The following is an 11,574-nucleotide window of genomic DNA, read 5'->3' as shown; positions in this document are numbered from 1 at the left end:
TAGTCAGCTAAGCACCAGTCTTAATAGAGGCAGTAAAGTACACTGTTTAAAGGAAGGACTTGGGGGCCAGAAAACCTGTGTTCCAATCTCAGCTCTACTTTTTAACAGGTCTGCAACCTTGGGAAAGCCACTCAATCTCTCTGTGCCTATAAAATGGGGGATAATAAAACTAATAGTGCCTTGTCAGGATTAAATGTGTTAATATGTATAAACCGCTTAGTGTAGAAACATATAGTAGATGTTATATCAGTGATAGCTATTATTAATTTCCTATAATAAGTATCATTAGTTTCCTGGTTTTATTTACTCTTCTGACCGGTAAGACATGGTATCTCTCCAAGGTGGTTCCCGGGGGCTGCCAGGTGGACCATTCTGGGGTGAAATGAATTCTAAGGTAGTTCAGGAATTCTGCCCTCAGACCCTCCTATCTGTGATTAGAAGGAGTATGGACTTTCCATCAATCAAGAACATTCGTGTATTCTTTCCAAAAGAAAGAAAGGGTAGAAAGTGGAAGAAACTTTTCCAGTAAAATCACTGGTGGTCCTCCTGCCTGCCAAGTTACTTGGTAAACCCAGAGTTCTGGCTTTCCACATACACAAGCCTTTTCCAGCTTTGGGACATTGACTTCCTTCTTTGCTCTCCTGAAATTAAAAATTTTGCTTCTTCTGATCACAATAGCTGTCAACCACACCCAGCTCTTAAATCTAAGACAACTTTACTTTGTCTACTTACCTTTGATGAAGAGTTCTGTTGAGTTTTTTCAGTTGGGGACAGACATGTATATATTTTTCTCATTGTCTTACGTAGGTCTCTTTTGTTTGCAAAGAAGAAAACTAATCTCAAATCAGCCTAAGCTCCACATTCGCACTTTCTGTGATTAATTAGTTCAGATTTCTGAGAGAGAAAATGTCATTGGCTACTGATCGTCCATTGGGCTGCCTACTCTTGAGTTGGGTGTCTACCTCTGGGGGTGAGTATTGGTACACTTTATATAGACAAGGTTGTGGCCTGAGAAGACAGCCCAAAAGGTATAAATGACTGCGACTTTTGCCCATATTAAGGGGCATATATTTCTTCATAGGTTATACTTATTTTCTTCTCACGTGAGGCTCAGACTAGCTCACCACTGGTCTACCTATTCAAGGAATACATTTTCTTATTTTATGATGCCCCAGACTGGTCAAGCCTTGTTACTGCCATGACAGTTCCTCTTGACCATAAATAAAACTTCCCTGACCCTAGTTCATGTCTTTAGGTCCACTTATTCTTTAAAACTTAAATAATCTGATGAGTGAATCTATAGGTCTACAATCCACAAGGAACATAGTCTTCACCTAGTATCTCCCACCCACAGCCTGAAGAGCTGAGATTTATAAGGGTATGTATAGAAAGCTGAGCAAATTTTTACCCCACCCTTCCTGCTGCTTGAGGGCACCATCTTGGACCAGGAGAAGAAGCAGTTGACAGACACTCCCATGCTCCCTCCATGACAATAGCAAAGAATACACATCTTTGGTATAAAATATTTAAAAGGTTACCAACTCCTGAAATAGTGGGTGGCATAGTAGAACACGCCTCTGAAAGGGGGTCAGGAGACTTGGTTTGTAATCCCAGATTGAATCCCACCATATCCATGACTTTTGGCTTCTGTGCAGAGAGCCAGCGTGGTGCCTTCCATAAGGCTAGACTAATATTTCATAATTTCTTGGAACCAGCTGGGTTGCTATGGGAGCTTCGAAGTTGCCTATGCAACATAAATATTTGCAAAAAACACAGTCCTCATCAGCATTTGCTATAATACTGGAGAGACTGCTCACAGCTGAGCAACACGAGGAATCCCAGGACGAATGCTATACTGTTGAGGTATGTGTGGCGTTGCTTGGGCTAAAGGCATGCCAGGAGCTGACCCTCCCTTCCCCTAAATGTGCCTCTTGGCACTCTGTCCATCTTGGAGAATGAAGACTGGCAAATTGCCTGCCTCTTTTTATTCTGTTTGTTCTGCAAATGCCGGGAGAGCTTTAAGGAAGGTAGAACTCGAAATTAGAGCCTGGAGTAGGTCTTTGAGTGGAGAGATGGAAACTCTGGAGCTGTGTTTATCCAGGGCATCTGTTTTCCTGCTTCTTTGCCCACGTGTTTGGTAATGAGGTTCTCCTAAATTCCAGCAGCCAGGTGGGAAGTTTGGGATGGCTCACGTCTAGGGCCCTATGCTAAAAGTGGGCTACTCCTCAGAGGAAACAGAAGCCTGTGAGCCTGATGGTTCGGTGCCAGTCTGTTTATTAGTAGTAACAGAGTCAGTACTTTACTGTGACAACTCCCAGCACCCACCGTGTTCAGCTTGATATGTTTGGTGATCGATGTTCTGGACTTTGGATTTGGTTGAAAGCATGGTGGGTTGTAGCACCGTGAAGCCATATGACACTGGGAATAAAGAGGCGGAATAAGGTAAGACCATAAATATTTGGTTTGTGTTTAGCTTCATTTCGCTTCGATGGTTTCTAGGTTCAGTTGGTGCTCTGGTAGATCCTGGAACTCAGATGGATTACTGCCTGATCACTTATTTTCTAGTGTATCAATGAGAGACAGTTCCAATTCCAAAAAATCCATTTATTTCCATCTGTCCTTCATCTCTATTGTAACAGTAATACTAAAAGTGCCATTTTTATCAAGAATTTTTCGGCAGTCACTGAAAAGTATGTAACATGTACCATCCCATCAAATCCCCCAAATAGCACTCTCAGGGGGTTATTATCATTTATTCCATTTTATAAATGAGGATATTGAGACTTAGAGAAATCAAGTCAACTTCTGGGGACTGAACAACTAAGTTGCAGAACTGGGATTCAACTCCAGATCTCATTTCAGTACCCATATTATTAATGACTACTCTAAACGACATCTCATATTTCATTGCATATAGTTCCAGAAATCACAAGAGAATGGCTTCCTAAGGTCAGAGGAGTAGGCTCAGTAACTCACCTGAGTGTGGAAAATGCATAGAGAACTTTGGCGACATCTACAGAGAATCAGAGAGGTAAATAAATGAAAGAATCACAGATACTAGAGACAAAGACTCCTGGCCAGAAAGAGTTCCACATAAGTAACCAGCCACAAAATAGGTCCACCAGTGCCACAGAGGCATCTAACTCAGTAGCATACATATTGAACGTAAAGCATTTAGAAATCATTCTAAAGGCTAACACCTCAGTATAAAATAATTCAAAGGTAGAAATATAAATTTTAAATAAAAAGGAAAAGCCAACATCCATGGTAATTAGATAAATGCGATGCAAACAAACAATTTCTATACCTTTTTAAACTCTTTCAGATTTGCAGTGATGGAGAAATTGATGACAGTGTTGGGCAAACTGGGTATTCACGTACATGGCTGATAGGAACATAAGATGGTAATACTGGAAGGAGGAAATTTATCAAATCAACCTCAATTGAAAAGTGAATAGCCCTTCATTTAGCAATTCTACTTCTAGAAATTTATCAGACAAATATGCAGATACCTATGTAGAAAGATGTTCACATCCATGCTGTTCATATTTGGCAAGCTTTATAACCAATTTAAATAATACTACTAATAAATTTTATTAATCCCGTGATAGAATAATATGCAGCCCTTAAAATGATATATGACTGTGTTTACTGATACAAAAAGAGATCCAGGTTGTATAGTAATCATTTCATCTTTGTCTAGGATACAATTACAAAATGTTAGCTAATTACATCTGGGCAGTGGGTATCTTTCTATGTGCTTTTTCTTTTTCTTTTTTTTTCTGTTTTTTCTATCTGAACATTTTACAGTAAGTAGCATCACTTTTATGATCTGAAACATGTAAACTTTTTTCTACTTACAAATTATGTGTTAGAGCTCATCAGTGGTGTAAATTACACCTCAGCAAGAACTGGAGGTCTAGCCAAGAAAAATAGCATTGGCAATGAATGTATGGAGAGTTAGGTAGATTTGGTGGTCAGTACCTGGGCAATTGCAGAAGATTTGGAATGACTAGAACACAGGGTAAGACTATTTAAACATTTTGTGGTGCCGATTTTCCTGTATTTTAATGATATATACTTCCTCCTGATATCCTGCATGAATTTAATGACTGAGGCCTTTTAAAATGATAGAGCAGAGTCAGGAGGAAGTCAGCTTTGTGTCACAGAAGGACAGTCATGAAGCTTGCTCTTTAGACCACAGTTGTCATTGGCTCTTTTTAAAAATAGCTCTGTTGAGGTGTAATTTACATACCAGAAATTCATCCATTTAAAATGTACAATTCAGTGAATTTATTTTTAGTAAATTTAGAGTTGTGTAGCCATTCTTACAATCCAGATTTAAATTTTCATCTCCCCCTAAGGAGACCCCATTACATTAGCAATAATACCCCATTCTCCCATCCCCTCAGCTCTGGGCAACTACTAATCTTCTTTTTTATCTCTAGGGATTTGCCCATTCTGGACATTTCATATAAATGGAATCATATAGTATGTGTTCTTTTGGGGTTGGCTTCTTTCACTTAGCGTAAGGTTTTCAAGTTTTATTCATGTTGTAGCACTTATCAGTACTTCATTGCATAGACCATCTTTGTAGCATTGAAAGAGAAAAACATAAATGACTAACGAGAAACCTCTCTGCTCAAAAGGAAAAACATTTTCAAAAACCAAAAGGAGTGCTGCAGAATGGACACGAAAGACTGAGGATTTAGAACAAGTGAGATATGAAAATGTAATGTAAGAAAAGAACTGATAAATTCAGTTAAGAGAAGAATTTTAAATATCTTTAAGTGGTTGTAGGGACAAGAAGAATCAGGACAAAACTCTAATGTGCTATATATAGTATACAACTGTTTAAAATTAATGTAAAGTTTCAGAGGAGACACCATACTCGCTTAATAGAAGATAATAGGAGAGACACAAATGAACTTATTTACAAATCAGAAACAGACTCATAGACATAGAAAACAAACTTACAGTTTCCAGAGGAGAAAAGGGGTTGGGAAGGGATAAATTGGGAGCTCAAGATTTGCAGATACTAACCACTATATATAAAATAGATGAACAACAAGGTCCTACTGTATAACACAGGGAACTATATTCACTATCTTGTAGTAAGCTATAATGAAAAAGAATATGAAAACAAATATATGTATGTATATGTATGACTGAAACATTATGCTGTACACCAGAAATTGACACAACATTGTAAACTGATTATACTTCAATTTAAGAAAACAAGAAGATAATAGGAGAAAGAGATGCCTTTGTTCTTCATCTTTGGTTGGATTATGGATGACATTAGGGGTGGCATTAGTAGGACTGTTTGATCTCCAGAAAAAGTCATCAGATCCTCTTAAAGGAAAGCAGGCAAGAAGAAAGATCTAGCATCATGATTTGGGAGATAGAAATTCACTGTGGTTGTGTGGGGACAAAATGGGTGAAAGTGGTCAAAATTTTGATACAAACTTCCAGTTATAAAATAAATAAGTCCTGGGGATGTGATGGACAGCATGGTGACTATAGTTAATGATACTGTATTGTATATTTGAAAGTTACTAAGAGAGTAGATTGTAAATGTTCTTAGCACAAGAAAACAAAAATGTGAACTATGGATATTAACTACCATTATTGTGGTGGTCATTTTGCAATATATGCAAATGTGCAATCATTATTTTTTGAGGGGAGGGAGATAATTAGGTTTATTTATTCATTTATTCATTCATTTATTATTTCCTAATGGGGGTACTGGGAATTGAACCCAGGACCTCATGCATGCTAAGCATGCACTCTACCACTGAGCTGTACCCTCCCCCCGGGATCATTATTTTTTACACCTGAAACTAATGTAATTTATATATCAGTTATATCTCAATAAAATACATATGTAATATATAATCACATATAGAGAAATATATATGAAAAAAAGACTCATGGTGATAGCAGACACACTGTAAACAAGAGCTCCAGGAGGAATATTGGTCTATGGAGCAAACTGTATATGAAGGGAAAATATGGAAAATTTGAGTGTTGAGCTAATAAGAAATGAATCATAAGTGTCTGTGGAAATGTTATTGCTTTATTTGGTGGTGGGAAAAGATGATAAATATGTATAATATGTAAATAATTCTGCTAATTAAAAACCTACAAGGACCAAACAAGATAATGACTGGAAAAGCAGTATGAAAAATAGAAAGTGCTATGCAAATGTAGTTGCTGTTGTCAATAAGTTTGTGCTTTAGATTCCAGATTATTCTCTTTGCATCAGGGTATTCAAGGATGCTGCCTTACTGTCTTCTGTGGCAAAAACTCCATTTGTGACCTTAGGATTTGGGGTTTTTCCTTTGGTCACTGTCTCCCCTGTTGTGGTATGTATTCTATTTTGCTGATTTTAGTTGCTTATCCTACTTGTCTCAGCCTTGCCTGGTCTCTTGGTTCTTCTCTATATGTGGTGATAGCAGTGTCAACCCACTGGGCCCTGATTTTCACTCAGTCTGAAGGCTTGTGGCATGTAGTAGGGCAAGGAAAATGCAATGGGTCGTGTGCAACATGCCATTTCATGCTCTGTCTACCAACTTTTTGCCTTCCTTTCTCTGCTCCTTGTCTTTGTTGGGGGCGCCATCGTTGCCTCACTCATTCAGGCTTAGAAACATTCAAAGTCTTCCTCTCCTTTACTTAAAATATTTTCTGGAGCATCCACTCTGTACAAAGACCAGCAGTGCTAAATATTCAAAGGAGCTCTTGTCATCAAGGAGCTCATAGTCAAATGTAAAGTAAGGATGCCTACATTAACTCATAATGGTATGGAAGCTGATACGTGCTATAAAATGAAGTTGCAAGAAAAGGACAAATTTAATTGACACCAAAAATGCAAAAAAGGTTTCACAGAGAAAGGGATCTTTGAGCTGCATGTTTTCTCTTTTCTTTAAATGTATACATTTTGTGCAGTAGGAGTCACCCGTTTTAGTGTATAATTCAGTCACCCCATAATCCCCCTTGCTCTTTTGTAATGAAACCTTCCACCTACCCCTAGCCCCTGACAACCATCGATCTTTGAGCTGTCTTCATAGTTTTGCCTTTTCCAGGATGTCATAAAAAACAAATCATGCATAATAAAGCATTTTTACACTGGCTTCTTTTATATAGTATAATGCATCTGAGATCTACCCATATTGTTGAGTGTATCAGTAGTTCATAACTTTCTATCTAATATTCCATCTTATGGATGCATCACAGTTTGTATATCCATCCACACATTTGGGTTGTTTCCACTTGGTGATATACAGGCTTTTGTGTGAATATTATTTTTAATTTCAGTTTGGTAGATAATCAGGAATGGGATTGCTCTGTTGTCTGGTAAGTTTATGTCTAAGTTTATAAGAAACTACCAAACTGTTTTCCAAAGTGGCTGTACCTACCAGCATTGTATGAATGTTCTGGTTGTTTTGCATCCTGCTGGTACTTAATAATATCAGTTCTTTTTTTTTATTTTATAGTATCGTGAACAACGCGTAGTGATATCTAAATGTGGTTTTAATTTGAATTTCTCTATGATTAAATATGAACATCTTTCCATATCCTTATTTGCCATCTATATATGTTGGGTGAACTTTCTGTTCAAATATTTTGCCCATTTTTAATTAAGTTGTTATTATTAAGGTATTTTCCCCCCATTTTTATTGAGGGTTATTTTCAGTTGAGATATAACTCACATCCCATAAAATTCACCCTTTTAAACAATTCACTGAGTTTTAGTATATTCATAAAAATTTACAACCATTACCACTATCTAATTTTCATCACCCCAAAAGGAAACCCTGTACTCTTTATCAGTCACTTTCCACTTCCCCTGCCTCCAGCCCCTGGCAAATACTGATGTACTTTTTATCTTTACAGATTTGTATATTCTGGACATTTAATATAAATGGAATCATATAATATATGGCCTTTTGTGTCTGTTTTTTAAATTTTAGCATAAATTTATTCAAGGATTATCCATGTTGTAGCAAGTACTAGTACTTCATTTCTTTTATGGCTGAATAGTATTCCACTGTATAGCTATACCACAATTTGTTTATCCATTCATCAGTTAATAGACATGTGGGTTATTTCCGCTAGTTAGCTATTATGAATAATGCTGCTATAAACATTCATGTGCAAATTCTGTGTGGACATATGTTTTCAGTTCTTTTGGATATATATGTAGAAGTGGAACTGCTGGGTCATATGGTAACTCTGTACCTAACTTTTTGAGAAATACTGAGTTTTGAAAGTTCTTTTATATGATGGCTACAACTCATTTATGAGGCATATGATTTGCACATATTTCTTACACGTCTATGACTTCTTTTTCCATTATCTTAATAGTGTTTTTTTGAAGTTCTTAATTTGTCAGTTTCTTCATGGATCATGTTTTGATGTCATGGCTAAGAAATCTTTGCCTAAACCAAGGATACAAAGATTTTGATCTGTTTTATTCTAGAAGTTTTATAGTTTTAGCTTTTACATTTAGGTCTGTGATTCATTTTGAGTTAATTTTTGGGTATGATGTGATGTATGGATTAAGTTGTTTTTTATTTTTGCATGTGGATATCCAGTTGTACAAACACCATTGGCTTTATCCTTTGTCAAAAATCAGTTTGTCATATTTGTGTGGGTCTATTTCTAGACTCTCTGTTCTGTCCTATTGATTTATATGTTTATCCTTTTGCCAATATCATATTCTCTGATTACCTTAGCAATATAGTAAGTCTTAATATCAGGTAGAATGATTCTTCTAACTTTGTTCTTTTTCAAAATTGTTTTGACTATACTAGTTCCTTTCCTTTTCTATATGAATTTTGTTTTGAACCAACTTGTCTACTTCTACAAAAAAAAATTCCTGCTAGAATTTTGATTGCAATTGTAGTTGAATTTGTACATTGGTTTAGGGAGATTTGACCTCTTAACAATATTGAGTCCTCCCATCCATAAATGTGGTATGTCTTTCCATTTATTTAGGCCTCCTTTGATGTTTCTCAGTAATGTTTTACAGGATATTTTTTTCCCTCCACATATAGATCTTGCATGTATTTTCCTAGATCTATATAAAAATATTTCATGTTTTTTGATGCTACTGTAAATGGTACATTTCAATTTCCAATTGTTCATTGCTAATATATAGACATACAATTTATTTTTACATATTAACTTTGTATCCTGAGACCTTGCTAAACGCACTTATTAGTTCTATCAGCTCTTTCATACTTTCCTTGAGGCTTTCTATATAGACAATCATGTAATCTGCAGATAGAGATGGTTTTATTTCTTCCTTTTCAATCTGTGTGCCTTTTAGTTCTTTTTCTTGCCTTCTGCAGTGGCTAGTACCTCCAGAACAATGCTGAATAGGAGTGGTGGGAGTTAACATTCTTGCCTTGTTTCCAGTCTTCCATCTCTTACCCTTAAATATGAAAGCTGTAGTTTTGTAGGTTCCTCAGGTTGAGGAAGTTCCCTTATAATCCTACTTTGCTGAGAGTTTTTATTAGGAATGGATGTTCAATTTTGCCAAATGCTTTTGCTGCATCTATTGAGATTTAATGTGTATATGAATCACTGAGGTGTCTTATTAAATTATAGGTTCTGATTTGTTCGGTTTGGGAGGGCCTGAGATTCTGCATTTCTCATAAACTCTGAGATTATGTTGACGTTTTGGTCATAGGCCACATTTTGAATAGCATAGACCTAGGGTATACTTCTGTTGTTTGAAAGGAAGACATTACTGAAGCACGCTAAGACAGTAAGAGTTGCAATTAGAAATGTAGAGAACAAATTTTGTCGTGGAGGCCAGTGAAGGAGAGAATCAAAAATAAGGGAGTAACCAACAGTTTTAAAAGCTTCAGTATTAGTGTTATCAAACATGAAATTAGTGTTGGTTTTATAGAGGAAATTGTACTAATATTTCGTGCACATACTTGTGCTATTTGAAGTATCACATTGTAGTATAAAACCAAGCCTCCCTTGTGGTCCAAGTCTTTTTGGTTCCCAAGTTTGGACTGTGATGGTTCAGATAAGAAAGAACACCATGTGATCTGAATATATTTTGTTCCTGAATGTTGAGTCATAAGTAGTAAGAGTCAGATAATGAGAACTATCTGTTTTAACTCAAAAAATGTCCAAAAGGTTTGGTTTCTATGTTTATGTAACAAGAGTTCAGATAGGATACTTGGATTTGTTTATACTTTTCTCCCCCTACTAGCTGCATAGTTCTTGACAGTTGGGATTATGTATTTATTTGCCTTTGTGTTCTCTTTCCTTACATATCCCTTGATACATAGTAGATGCTCATTAAATGTTCATTGAATTGTTGAGATGAGCTGAAGGGAGGAAGACAATTTATAAACTATTTTCTCAAAGGGGTTAGAACGAGAGAAAAGGGAAATGATCATCTGATAGGCGAGGAGGATTCGGAGCTGAATGAAGGGTTTTGTTCTTCTTTTTTGTTGTTTTCAAGCCAGATAGATTTGTGGTTAATTGTAGGCAGAGAAGAAAGACCCAATATCTAGGAAGTGATTGAAGTTACAAGAGAGAAAGCAAATAATTAATGGAGCATGTTTCTGTAGCAGATAAAGAGCCCAAGTAGCTGGCTTAATCATAAATGGGGAAAACTTGACAATACTGTAACCCATTTTACATTCAATCATGTGGAATCTTTCTTCATCACAAAACCATTCAGACATAGCTTTCACTATAATCAACACTAATCCAGGACCTCATTGCCTTTTACCTGAGTAATTTATAACTCATCTCCCTCTCTATGATCTCATTCATTCAGACTCTTCTTTGAAAGTGGCTGGTGAAAATCTCTCCCAAAATCTCTTCTAGAAACACCCCTCCTACTAGAGAACCCATGCAGGGCCCCTCCTTTCTGATCTCTGATTTCAGCCTAGTATCTCAGTCCCTTGAGATGCATCAGGATGTTGGGTTGTTACTGTTTTCTTCAGTCCTAGATTTCTTTATAGGTTCCATTATCAAAGGCTAACATATGATTCGAGTCTGTTGCTGTGTTGGCATTTGACACACTGAAATTTGTTTCTGTAACTAAAAATAAATGATGATAATACCTTCCATTTTCTAATCAGAGACGAGGATTTCTGCCAAGGAGACATTCTTTAAAAGACTGTTTATTTCAGATGAATACCATCAAATGTGTAGCTCTGTATACGTGTGTGTGTGTGTGTGTTTTATGTCACAGACATAATTTCTATTTGATACGAGTTTATTCTCATGTGTGCGCTAATTGATAGCTTACAGGGTACTTGTGTTTTCCAGTCTGTTGTTTTCGCTCTGAGCAAAAATTTACTCAGCTGATGAGAATATTTTGACAACTCTGCCTGTGTGTCCAGGAACTGCAATTTGGTGTGAATTTTCTGGCTGCAGTGACCCAATTTTAAGATGTAAAATAGAATACTCTAAATTTATATGGAAATAATACAGCCAGCCTGCCTCTCCATAAGGAGTAACAAACATTAAGACTTTATACAGCCCCTAATACATAAAATCACAGGATCGAAACATCATGATTATTGTCTCCTAATC

This window comes from Vicugna pacos, chromosome X (assembly GCF_048564905.1).
Source record: "Vicugna pacos chromosome X, VicPac4, whole genome shotgun sequence".
Taxonomy (NCBI): domain Eukaryota; kingdom Metazoa; phylum Chordata; class Mammalia; order Artiodactyla; family Camelidae; genus Vicugna; species Vicugna pacos.
Note: the sequence above shows the minus strand (reverse complement) of the source record.